At 37.2% G+C, this 12,207-nt stretch overlaps 1 protein-coding gene across 1 annotated transcript in view; it reads right to left on the bottom strand.

Moving 5' to 3' along the window:
* The window catches only part of AVEN (apoptosis, caspase activation inhibitor), a gene marked incomplete at its 5' end in the record, with an annotated part of 61,274 nt that overhangs the window by 48,876 nt on the left and 191 nt on the right, over positions 1-12,207 (bottom strand). The window lies entirely within an intron of this gene.

Raw genomic sequence — 12,207 nt, 5'->3', positions numbered from 1 at the left:
ATCTCTCTTATATTGAGGAGCCCAGAACTGGACACAGCACACCAGATGTGGCCTCACCAGGGCTGAGTAGAGGGGCAGGATCACTTCCCTTGACCTGCTGGCACTGTCCTTCTTGGCCACAAGGGCACACTGCTGGCTCACGGACAGCTTGTTGTCCACCAGGACTCACAGGTCCTTCTCCGTAGAGCTGATTTCCAGCAGGTCAGCCCCCAGCCTGTAGCGATGCAGGGGGTTATTCTTCCCCAGGTGCGAGATCCTACATTTGCCTTTGTTGAACTTCAGTAGGTTCCTCTCTGGTCCTCTCTGTCTGGCGGCACAGCATTCCAAGGCCTCTCCTCCCAGTTCTTTATCAGCAACCTTGCTTAAGGTATGCTCTTGCCCCTTCATACAGGTCATTGATGAATAAATTCAACAAGACTGGACCCAGTACTGACCCCTGGGAAACACTGCTAGCATCCAGCCTGCACTTCCTGAGCTTAACTATGAGGATGTTATGGGAGACAGTGTCAAAAGCCTTGCTGAAGTCAAGGTAGACACGTTTAAATCAAGACTGACAATAACTTCTGACAATATTTACACTAAGAGATGTGCCCTAAGTCAAGCAATAACTAATTCATAACTTACTTTGATGACTGGTCATGTTATTCCGAAAAACTCACCCAATCACGAATGGTTTCTTTGGCTTTGTAATCTATGAGTTTTGCAGGCTATGCTGGGGTTGGCCTTCCATCTAAGTTTAGCAGTGCCAAGCTGTCAGAACTCAGATATAGAAAAACAGACTCCAGAAAAAAAGTGATTTTCTTAAACACTTATACACATATTCCTTAGTAGGCTGTTCAAGAATTGTTTTACCTATCGTAACGTAAATTTGATAAATTATCTCTAATGCCATTAAGTGGACACCATCTCTTCCTGACTGGTATCGTAGGTGTACACTATCACTGTCACCAAACTATATCTTGTCCATATTATATTCTCTCTGGATTAACCTACTGTGCTTTCCTTTCATGACTAAATGAATTCTAGTCACGTGAAGTAACACAGCCAGTGTAGTCGCTAAATGTTTCAGTTTCAGAAATGCATTACAGCAGCTTTTTATCATGTACTATAGCTTCCTCAGTGAGTTATTTTTGTAACAGAACAAATTATTTCAATAGTCCTTTATGAAAGAAATAATTTCAATGTACAACCAGTTTGGGAGATTGACAGACTGCAGGACTAGAGCTCAGTTTAATTTACGCTAGACACTTAGAAAAAACACATTGCCTATGGCATCTGTCACCACCATAATGAATTTGCAATTGTGAGGTAGAATTATTACATCTATCTGCAGCTTTCTTTAGTTTAAAAATTTTCCTCCTGGTTTTCTTAATTCACGCTAAAATTTATACCATAAATACTCTTTTCCTCTACTGAGCAAGCTTGTAAGCACTGGTCTTTAATTCATTCTCCCAATTTTGCTTCCCAAAGGGGTTCCACTGTTCACTGCCTCAGTTTCCTGTGATCACTGCAGCAGTAGAAAATGATAGTATGTTAAAATGCTTTAAAGTAGAAAGGTCTGCAGATAGACAACCCTCAAGAACTATTATAGGACTCTTCTATTAATAAATGAACAGCCAAAAGAAAATTGGTAAAGTTAGATGAACAGGTATAGATAAAACTATTTTGAAGTACAGGCACTAAACCACAAATAATCACTAGGGGGATTTTTTAACATGACCAAATCAAACACTTTAGAGACTTTAAAATGCTTTGTATCCAGTTAAATGTTATTTTACACAGAGATATTTCTAAAGACCAATTTTCTTTGACAAGCTAAACTGTGCTTGTAAGGTACAGGTATGAGATCTGATGCTTTCAGATTACATTTCTACAAGTTAATTTAGACATCTCATACTTGTAGGCAATTTTCCTCTAAGTGACTAGATTGTTCTTCCTGAAGATTTCTACTCCTCCTTCTTTCTCTCCCTCCTCCTCTTTTTTCATATTCAAATACAACTCAGATAAATAAAGTTGTTTGTGGGACAGAAAGAGAATACATAAAAACAAGAGTAAGCAAACACTTAATAAGGCATTATGAAATGAATAAAAGAAAAATGGGAAAAGAAGGGGCAGGTAGAATCATACGGAGTTACAAAAAAAAAAAAAGAAAATGTAAAGCACAAGAGACCACGGTCTCTTATTTTCATTAGAAAATTTACTGTCAATATTCTAACTGCAACTGTACATTAAGATAAATTAGAAGTAGGCATCTGGACTTAATACAACTTAATTAAATACATGCATGCTACCACAAAAAAAAGGAGCTCTTGCTTCTTTCCTATCTTCAATAGCAATGCTAGTATTTCCCTGATTCCACAAGAACTTTCCCTTCTCACCAGCTGTTCCATTTCATGTTCCTGCCAGCTCTTTTGCACCATTCATTGCAGTCAAATCAGGCAATGAGATCCATACCTGGTGATGGGCCAAATCCATAATGCATACATACAAATCCATAAGACACTGAAGTGTCTTTCAAACTCTTTTCTTCAGAAGAGGGGAGGTGATCTTAATTTTTTATCAAAGGCAGAAGCAAAATATAAAGCAAAATAATATTTGTTGTGTTTTTATTGGTAAGAACTCCATAGCAAAACCAAACACTCCATAAAAGCAAGACAGGGAGAAACATGCAAGAAACAAAACACAGACAGACATCCACTAGGTTCCTTCTAGAAATATACAACAGGAAGAGAAAGTACAAAATAAATTATAGCTATTTTCATCAGAATTCATGTTTTAACAGTGACTGATACGATGCCCAAATAAATTTAAAATTACATATAAAATTACTTAGAGATAAAAACCTCATCAAACAAAGCCAATTTACATATGTGACTAGCAACACATGCAGAATTTTTTCTGCAGTATTTCTTCTGTGTGAGTAGAGGAGGCCAACACAAGTCCATGTTTTGCACCTGGAACAAGCAGCATTAGCCAGCCCATTTTGAGGCAAACCAGTTTATTTAAACAAAGTCAGTTTCTTTACTTAAACAAAAATTATTTTTTTTAGCCACTTCCACCTGAATGACAGGTGACACTCTAAGATTAAAGCAAACACCTTCCACTCTGTTGTGCCAGTGGCACCATCTCCTTTCAAGCACATATTAGACAAAACCACTAGTAAGTGCTGGATACAATTCATTTCAGTTTTTGTCTTAGGGGTAATTAGTCCTGAAAAGTGCACCTGAAAGGTGCAGCAAATATATTGTTGTTTTTCTTAAAAGAGAACACAGTTTTCAAGTTAAGAAGGTAAATGGGAAGTGTACAAAAATGAGCCATATCCAAGACAGGAGAGAGAAAGCAAATGAATGCTCCAGGCCTTGAAAAAGACTCCTGGAATAATTAACCAGCACCTACAACTTGCTCTCTGTGTAGAACAGAAGGTGACAAGGAGTATGGTTTGCTGATTTTTGGAACACATTAGTAGTTTCTGAAGTAATGTGCAGAGACTTGTGACAGCTGGCAATGCTGAAGGTCCCAAGCTATTAGGACTTAGAGGATCTCAAAGGATCCTATTTATATTTTAGATTTTTTTCCAAGTTGATGGATGACTTATCCCTCAAAATGAAACACAGTATTATGTAGAAAACGTGGGAAATGAACAAAGGACAGAAACAATGGCGTTCAACTGACCTAGTACTATTAGGCTGGGTAAACTGTTGCAGTCAGCCTGTTTCAAACTAATTGGTCGCCCAGCACCACTGGGCCCACAGCCACATCCTGACAAAGCCCTGTGCAGACAGCAAGATAGTCAGGTGAGATGTAGTTACTGGCTTTCAGAATGAGTCCATCTTCCAATCACTCAGATAGGGTAGCAACATGCATTAAGAAATATATCTACATGAGAAATTCAAAACATCTTTCTGAATGTTCTTTGCCTTTGAAGGCTGTTTGCCTCTTCAGTTAACCATAACTTCTGTCTTGCTATTGTTACTCTTACATCTCTAAGCATTTCAGACAAGTGGGTTAGCCCAAAGCAAAGCTTGTGTTATAAAAGCCAATCATCATTTGGCATCTGTCCTGCCTGACTCTATCTTCTAAAAACTTTAGAAACATTAAGTACTCCTAGAAGGAAAAAAAACAACCAACTCTAACAAGAATTCATCAATAAAGAAGTCATGGCAAAAGTGCTGTTTTCCATTATAATCCCTTTGGTACAGTTCCATGGGCATCAGAAAGGTGATGATGAACACTGCAAACAGGGTATCTTTTCCTGAATAGTACAAATTGTATAGTCTTTCTCTCCAGGACTATTAGCCTTGCACACCTAACACTTCATTTACTTAAAATATAACTCAGATTACCTCCTATTACCACTGAACTGTCAACTTAAAATATTTGGCTTTCCAAAACCTCCATTCTGCCAGCATTTTCCCAGCAGAAAGTTAAGCAAGTGTCTCAAATGAAAATTTCTTTGTTATGAATATCTGGAATTGTGGCCTCTAGCCTTTATGACACAAAAATCAGTAGAATGATATCATCCTATTAAAGTATTCTCATATTGAACTAGTTCTTCCACCTTGACCCCTTACATTTTGTAGCTAGCTGATACACACTTTTCAGTGACACATTTTCTGCATTTTGAAGAACACACGTATACTCAAGAAAAAAAATACTGCATTATCACAGGCTGTTTTCAATCAACAGTATAAAAAGAAATAGAGAGAGTATGATCAATTTCACAATCCAAATTATCTGCAGCAGATTCAGAAATACCACGCTGTAAAAACTGAGATGATGAGTGTGCACTGCCAAAGCAAGGTCATCTGTTTCACATTCCAGTAAAGGTTGAAAATGAGTCAAACCCAAAGAAAATATAATTCTTCCCCACTTGCACCCTATTTTGACCCTCAAATATGCCTTTTATTAAAAGAGTTTTTAGCTCACAATTTTACACATGCAGAGGGTTTGGTTTGCAAGAAAGGACAATAACAGGATATAAGAGTTCCCTCGAGGGAGGAACAGACAGTTAACACAACTCTTGTTTTGAAACAGACTTTGGCAAGGCTCAATATACCTTTGACAGTCTTCAAGAAAATTACCCAAATCTAGACAAAAAAAATAAGCTGTTTCAGATTAAACCACTAATCTTTTAAATGGTCTTCCTGTACAATACCCAGAAATGCCAAAGATGCCACTCACCTGGTGAGCTGAGCGTCAACAATAGGCAAAAACCAGAACAGTTGAGAAGCTAACATGTGACTTGGACAGGTACAAAAATACGAGGCAGGGAAAGGATCAAAACTAAACCTAGACCAGAAGCTGTATGTAGGAACTGGGAATTCTTGAGCAACAGAATGAGATCAAAGAACAAACAACATCAAAATGAATAGATGTGACTCAGAAAGCATTAAAAGAAGAGAAGAACTAGGACAAGAGAAGCCCTAGCTATCAGCAACAGATTTGAGGAAAAATTTCAGGACCGCAGATGGCATAAGAAGAGAAGAGGAGCTGCACCTGAGTTTTAGGAAGAAACAGGTACTCTGCATCCTTAGAGCACTGTCCAATTCACAGCCCTTTTTTTCAGTTTTGGTTAGGGATTTCAGTGGCAGGGATGCCACAGATAATGATGTGGCAGAAACCATGATGACCAACATGAGGCCTAGTTAGAGAAAACAGTTTTAGGGGTATTATAAAAACAAAGGACATTATTAAACAAGAGAAACAGTGAATTGGGTGAGCAGAGATTTTTATCTAGCTGTCATGGCTCCAACTTCAAGTAGTGGACATGACAACAGGAAGACAGGAATAAGGACAGATTGTTCCACATTTAAACTTACTGACTGTGATTTCATAACTAAAATATACTTAAACACAATTCAACAGAAATACAATAAACATATAGTAGCACCAAAAGATTAAGACCCAATGTGAGAGGAGGATACTGGTCAGAAAACTTTTTAACTCCACAAACCTTCAGCTTCACAAATAAATGAGTGCAATCGAGATGTGACATTAAAGGAATAGGAAAAAGCTTACCACACTGATTTAAATGGGAACAAATTTTAACAAATTTAGTCTGTGCATCTTACTCTATTCAACTGTAAATCATAAAGCACACAAATTTCTCTGAAACACTGAAACCTTTCAGATTTTTCTTTTATCACTTACCATTAGTTATGCAGTACTATCACTGACATATATAATCACATAGTTCTAAGATATCAGAATGTTAAAATGAAGATGTGTTACCCTACATTAATATGTGTTCAAATCATGGAATCACATTATGCTTCTACACTTCAATCACAGTTTTGGTTACATTTTAGATAAAGCTTAGGAGGGAAAAAAGGCACAGATATGAAAGCATATATAATAAGCACAGACTACCTATTACAGGAAAACACATTTATCATGAAAATGTAATGTTAGGAACAGTTCAGGAGGAAGCACTGAGCAGATGGAGAACCAGTTTCCACTGATGCCAAGTGCTGTGATTTTACTGAAAATCATTATTGTGGAAGGATTTTTTTTGTTTGGGAGCAGAAAGGCAGTAGGGGAGAGACTGCATTTTTGTTGATTTCACATACCTACAGGTACATAAATCACCAGTATCTCTCAAGTCTGTTAATAAGCACAAAGCTGTACACTGCTCAGGGCGTAACTGTCACAACTAAAACGTTTGCAAGTGGAAATGAGACCACTTATAAAAAGCCTCCACAGATGGAAAGTATTATCTACCACAGGATCAAAAAGGAAAGGAAAGTTGCAATGTGCTGGAATAGGGCTAGAAGGAGAAGCAGGATAGGAGAGCATGTCATGGAAACTCAGAGAACATTTTTGGAATGAAGTAGTAAAAAACTGGAGAACATGGGGAAAGATGCAAGTAAAGAACATGCCCTTAGCTATTTATTTCAGGAGTGCATAAGACTGAATATTCAAGTGACCTGTTATCAATCCTTAGTGCAACAATGTGATCATCTTTCAAGACCAGTAAGCTGGTACTAATATCTTAAAGTTGCTGCTAAGTAATAAGAAGCAACCAATACTGCTATGTTCTACACAGAGCTCATATCACTTGGTGAGCAGGCAAGAACATGAAGTTTTGCATCAGTTGAATTTCTGACCAAATAAGAAGCAGAAGCTGGCAACCAAATACCACTGAAAAGTGGGACCCCTGATATATACAGTAATTCAAATCAACAGTGAGGCATTTCTATAAGGAAAACTTATTTTCAGCTATTCTCTAGAATGATAAAAGTCAAAGGATTCTTTTTTAGCATCTGAACCATGGCCTGCCATTGCCAATATTTTTGCTTGAGCAGAATTACCATTAAAAATAAGAAAACTGATTTATTTTTCACTCTTTTCCCCCCAAATCTCTGACAGTATATACTTCAGATACAGAAGTTGAAAGGAAAGCTATTTTTAACACATGCCTTACTCTACAAGTTTATCTGTTCAGGTTTTCCAAGATGGCCAAGGGTCTTCTGTATACTTCTAATTCTCACGTATGTATTAGGAAAAGATTTTTTACAGAGAGAGTAATCAGGCATTGGAATGGGCTGCCCAGGGAGGTGGTAGATTCACCATCCCTGGAGGTTTTCAAGACAAGACTGGATGTGGCACTTAGTGCCATGGTTCAGTAATCATGGTAGGGTTGGACTCGATGATCTTTTGAGGTCTCTTCCAACCAGGTTGATTCTATGATCCTATGACCACGCAAACGACAAAAATGCAGCAATATATTGCAATAGACAAGTCAAAACTAAACAGAGACCAAAAACCAAGAGGCAAAAAACCCCAAACCAACAGGGTTTTAAGGAAGGGAATGTAACAGCTACCTCACAATTCCTATACTTACTGTTCATTACTATTATGCTCCAGTGACTGCTCTTTTGATTTTTATCATGTTTTGTTGCATTCAAGGGCTAGGCACCTACAGAAATTCTATGTTTTCTTACAATATCAAAACCAGTCTGCCAATTTAGTTCGAACTACACAGCATATCTCTTTTGTACCCTTTAAGGCATTATAATTATTCAGCCATGGCCTAAAAAAACAAATGGAAAAAAAATCATGTCCAAAATTCTATTTTTTTCATCTTGATAATCATCACATCTTGCAATTCAGCACATTGAGATTGAGCAGTGTATGTTGGCAATTTTTGGCTGCTGTACTGCTAATGCCTACCACGTTTAAAGAAAAGTGATCAAGTGCCTGGATACATCAGTTCTATAATGAGACTTCTAAAGTATATTTTTAAACCCAAAGCATCTATTCACAGCCAAAAAACTAATGAACAACTTAAGTCTGTTGTAGGCCACCTCACCTTCATCAGTCAAAAAATGAGAGCAGCTCTTCAAACATGGCAAGATTCTGCTACCAAAGTAAGGTTATCCTATCACTCCTACTTCTCTGTTCTCTATGCTTCAACAGCATTTTTACTAAATTGATTCAAGACATACTCCCTAAAGGCTTCACAATGGACTTGTATTTTACATCAGCTAGATATCAAAAGCAGTATAGATAAGTTTGCTTTGCTATATTCAGGGTTAATTAAAAATAAATAAATTATAAAATGCCAAAAAAAAAAGGAAAGAAACACACTTACACACTTATCACCCTACTTTACACACAACTACAACAAGCCCTAACAAAGAAGCTCTGACAGGCTAGTGATACCTGCTGTTATCAAAGCCACCTGGCAGTTCTTAAGACAATTTTCAGCTGCTTTTTTTAACTACTCAGTATGAAATTTTCCATGTCTATTGTCTGCTTCAGGCAGCTGTTCCTCACCATCCCTTTCCATCACCTTTCAAAGGAACTCAGAGAATGGCTGGAACATTTTTCTACTGTGAAAGGACCTGAGAAAAAAGCCCTTGTCAGCTCTTCCTTTGAAAAACTGTAACCACTTTCCTGACCAGAATCAGTAACTTGGAGTCAGACTGGGCAATGTTTTTGTATGAGAGAGGTGCACTCTGCTCATTTTGTGACAAATGTGACCTGACCTAGGTAAGCTACAAGCTTCTAGAAATCAGAGTCTGTACCTACTTTTTGCAAGATCTGCTGGAGATTAACAACCAGTCACCAAACAATCCATCCTCAGTGACCTTCTGTCTATCATCTCCATGTGCAAAGCAACTGAACTAAGTTTCCTCTAACCTCTGGTTATGAGTGAAGACTCAGATTTTCACTGTAAGAGAAGTCTGCATTTAAGAGGCATTAGGTAAAACACTGAACAAAAAGTGTTGCCTTGCATATTTCTGCAGCCTCTCCTATGCTAATATCCCTAACATAGTGGAAAACAGTGGTCTGTCACTTCATATTGTAGGGCAACTGAGTAGCATTTAGGGTATACTGACCAAGCATGTGGAGGGAAGATGGAAAAAACAGCTTGTAATGTAGATCAGAACTGGAAGCTTGACATAAGAAACTGGGACTGACTACACAAGGAAAAGAACAAACAGGACTGTAAGATGTGGCAGTGAATTAAGCCAAATGAGCAATGCGAAGCAGAATAACTCAGACCTGGGGATCACCAAGACTGGATAGAATAAGGGACAGATATTCTGTCCCTGACAGAATTGGATTCCACAGCAGGAAGGGAGCTGGCTCACAACAAAAGACTGAAAAAGGGCCCACCAACAGGAATCAGAAATATAGACAAGAGCTAAAAGAGAAGAAGCAAGGGAGAGAGAGAAGAATAAGTAGGCAGGCAAGGGTCGACAGCAGAGAGACAAGGTGCAGTCAAGAGACAGTCTGGGACTAGTCAGGCCTAAATATTTGATTGAAAAGACTGATGCATTGCTGCACTAGAAACTGGCTTGAGGCAGAGAAAAGCTGGAAGTATGAGCAAAAACCTTAAAAAAGGTTTGTGTCTTCAGAAGCTATTGGAAACACTAAGATACCCTAAAGACTTAGTATCTTCTACTAGTATCTACAAGCTCCTTCCTCCTCCTGCTCAGACAAAACATCCCACTTTCCTCTACTACTGCTAAAAAGACAGTATAACAACCCATAACTTCATTACTCTCTTAATTTAAGCAACAGTAGTGTTCATATACTAGATTTAAAAGCTGCAATCCTGCTAATTATTAACCTGACACCCATATCACAGAATATCTTCTTGTTTTGCTATTGTAGGTTGATTTTAACTGGCTAGATACATAGAAGCACTTTTACAAGATATTAAACAAATAAATACCAAGGAGTTCTAATTCTTTGGGTTTCCTCCAATTAAGTTTGCCTACTAGCATTAATTCTGTCTTTATTACTACATTATCCAAAACTATTTTTTCTATGCTATCGCATTCAATTAACAGGATATTTTCTGGGAATAAATCCAAGTTTTATCTTGAAAGATGACACTCTCTTTAAGACCCTGCATTCAATATTATGGAAGCTAAATGTTACATAGGAGAATAGGTTTTTAATACAAACTTTCGTCAAAGAATTTTTAACAGGCTGCATTAATTATATTGTTGTGCATTAATAGGAAATTGCAAGATTTTCTAAGACTTTCCTAAGTTTTTGCATTAATGAAAAATTTAAATTTAACTTCATTCCCTCTCCAGCACTCCCTATTTGTTGCAAATAAATTGGATCCATTTTCCAACTTCAGAATGCTAAACAGCACTATAGTAACAGCAGCAATTATCAAATAAAGCAGAGGTGCAACCTTCTTCTCAGACCACTATAAACATAGATAAGTGGATTCTCAGTTACAACAAAGAACTCACACAAAGAACCCTGCCAACACAGACTGCTCTTTTATGCAACTCCAAGAAATTTGCATTATTGTTTAGAAGGTACTTTTTTTCCTGAAAGAAAGTACTTTCTTTCATTGCTGTTTCTTATAAATATATTTTATTGTAGAAAACAGACACAATATATCCTAAAATAAAGTAAAACACTCTCTAAATGAAAGATTTAGAATTAATAAATGGTATGAACACTGAGTAACAAGATTTTATTTTCAAGCATTATGAGAATCTAAAGTGTAAAATAAATGGGTTGGTAATAACTACTGAAGTATAACTTACCAAAAATATAAATCAGTAGAACTAAATACTATTTACTTATATCCTCAGTTCAAAAGTACTATTCTTCAGAACATTTTAAAGACATTCTGAAGGCTAACCATAGAGATATTAAACTTTGTTTTAAAAAACTGAACCATGGATACATGCAGTTCAGGGTAGGTCTCTTGATTTAAAAAGTTTTAAATTGTGATATCTACTTTGCTCCCCAGGCTCTGTTACCTACAAAGCTCTGAGGTCTATATGAGGCATCTTGACTTCAACACTGTTGACCATGCAACATACCATTCAGAGAAGTCAATACACATTTCATGATCCTGTGATTAAAACCTGACAATTTAGGCCCAACTTTACAATGTTTATGTGAAACAGAACTTCAGAAATTGACTCTTGCACAAAGAAAGGAAGCTCTTGTCTTTTGTTTTTTTACTGTAGTTCATTTCTAACATAACCCACCAAGCTGCAGCTGAAAACTCCAGTTATTTGGATTTGAGACATTTCAGAGCTTCCAAGTTGCTAAAAAACAAATCCATAATACATCATTTGCAGCTTTTTACTGAACAGTGTTCCAACACAATGGCATATCAAGAGTTTCTAAAATAATTTTAGGTAACTTTTTTTGTGTAACTGTCTATCCTATTTATTTATAGCTAAAAAAAAAGCCCAGGATCTAGTACAGCCTGTCCCTACACCTCCTCCTTGATTATCTCCTTTAAAGAGGAAAACAACTGATCTTTAAGGAGAGTAATACTTGCAATTCATGTACACATCTGTACGGCGCTGACTACAAATCTTTGCCAAAACAAACACCAGCCTGACTGTTTGCTGTCTTTAGTCATACCAGCAACCTTTTTGTTTCCTGGAAAGCAACCCGATGACCAGATCAGCAAGAAAATAATTGCCAGTAAGAATAAGCTCAATGTTACTGGATGCTGCACACACTCAGCCCCATATATATTTTCGCAAGAAGGCTATAAATGCAGCAGCCCTGTTTTACTCCCCATCTGTCACTGCTCAGTGCAGCCTGTATGCTATAAGGCTGCTCCCACAAAGATTTTGAACACTCCTAAATACAAAAACAGCAGACATACTGAGGCAGACAGGAATGGCATTCTAGGGACTCTTTCATCATCAAGGACAACAGCCAGAAAACTTGCAATGTTTCAAAATGCAAAACTAAAAAAAA

This window comes from Acanthisitta chloris, unplaced genomic scaffold (assembly GCF_000695815.1).
Source record: "Acanthisitta chloris isolate BGI_N310 unplaced genomic scaffold, ASM69581v1 scaffold6732, whole genome shotgun sequence".
NCBI lineage: Eukaryota > Metazoa > Chordata > Aves > Passeriformes > Acanthisittidae > Acanthisitta > Acanthisitta chloris.
Note: the sequence above shows the minus strand (reverse complement) of the source record. Positions and strands in the feature narration are given on the sequence as shown.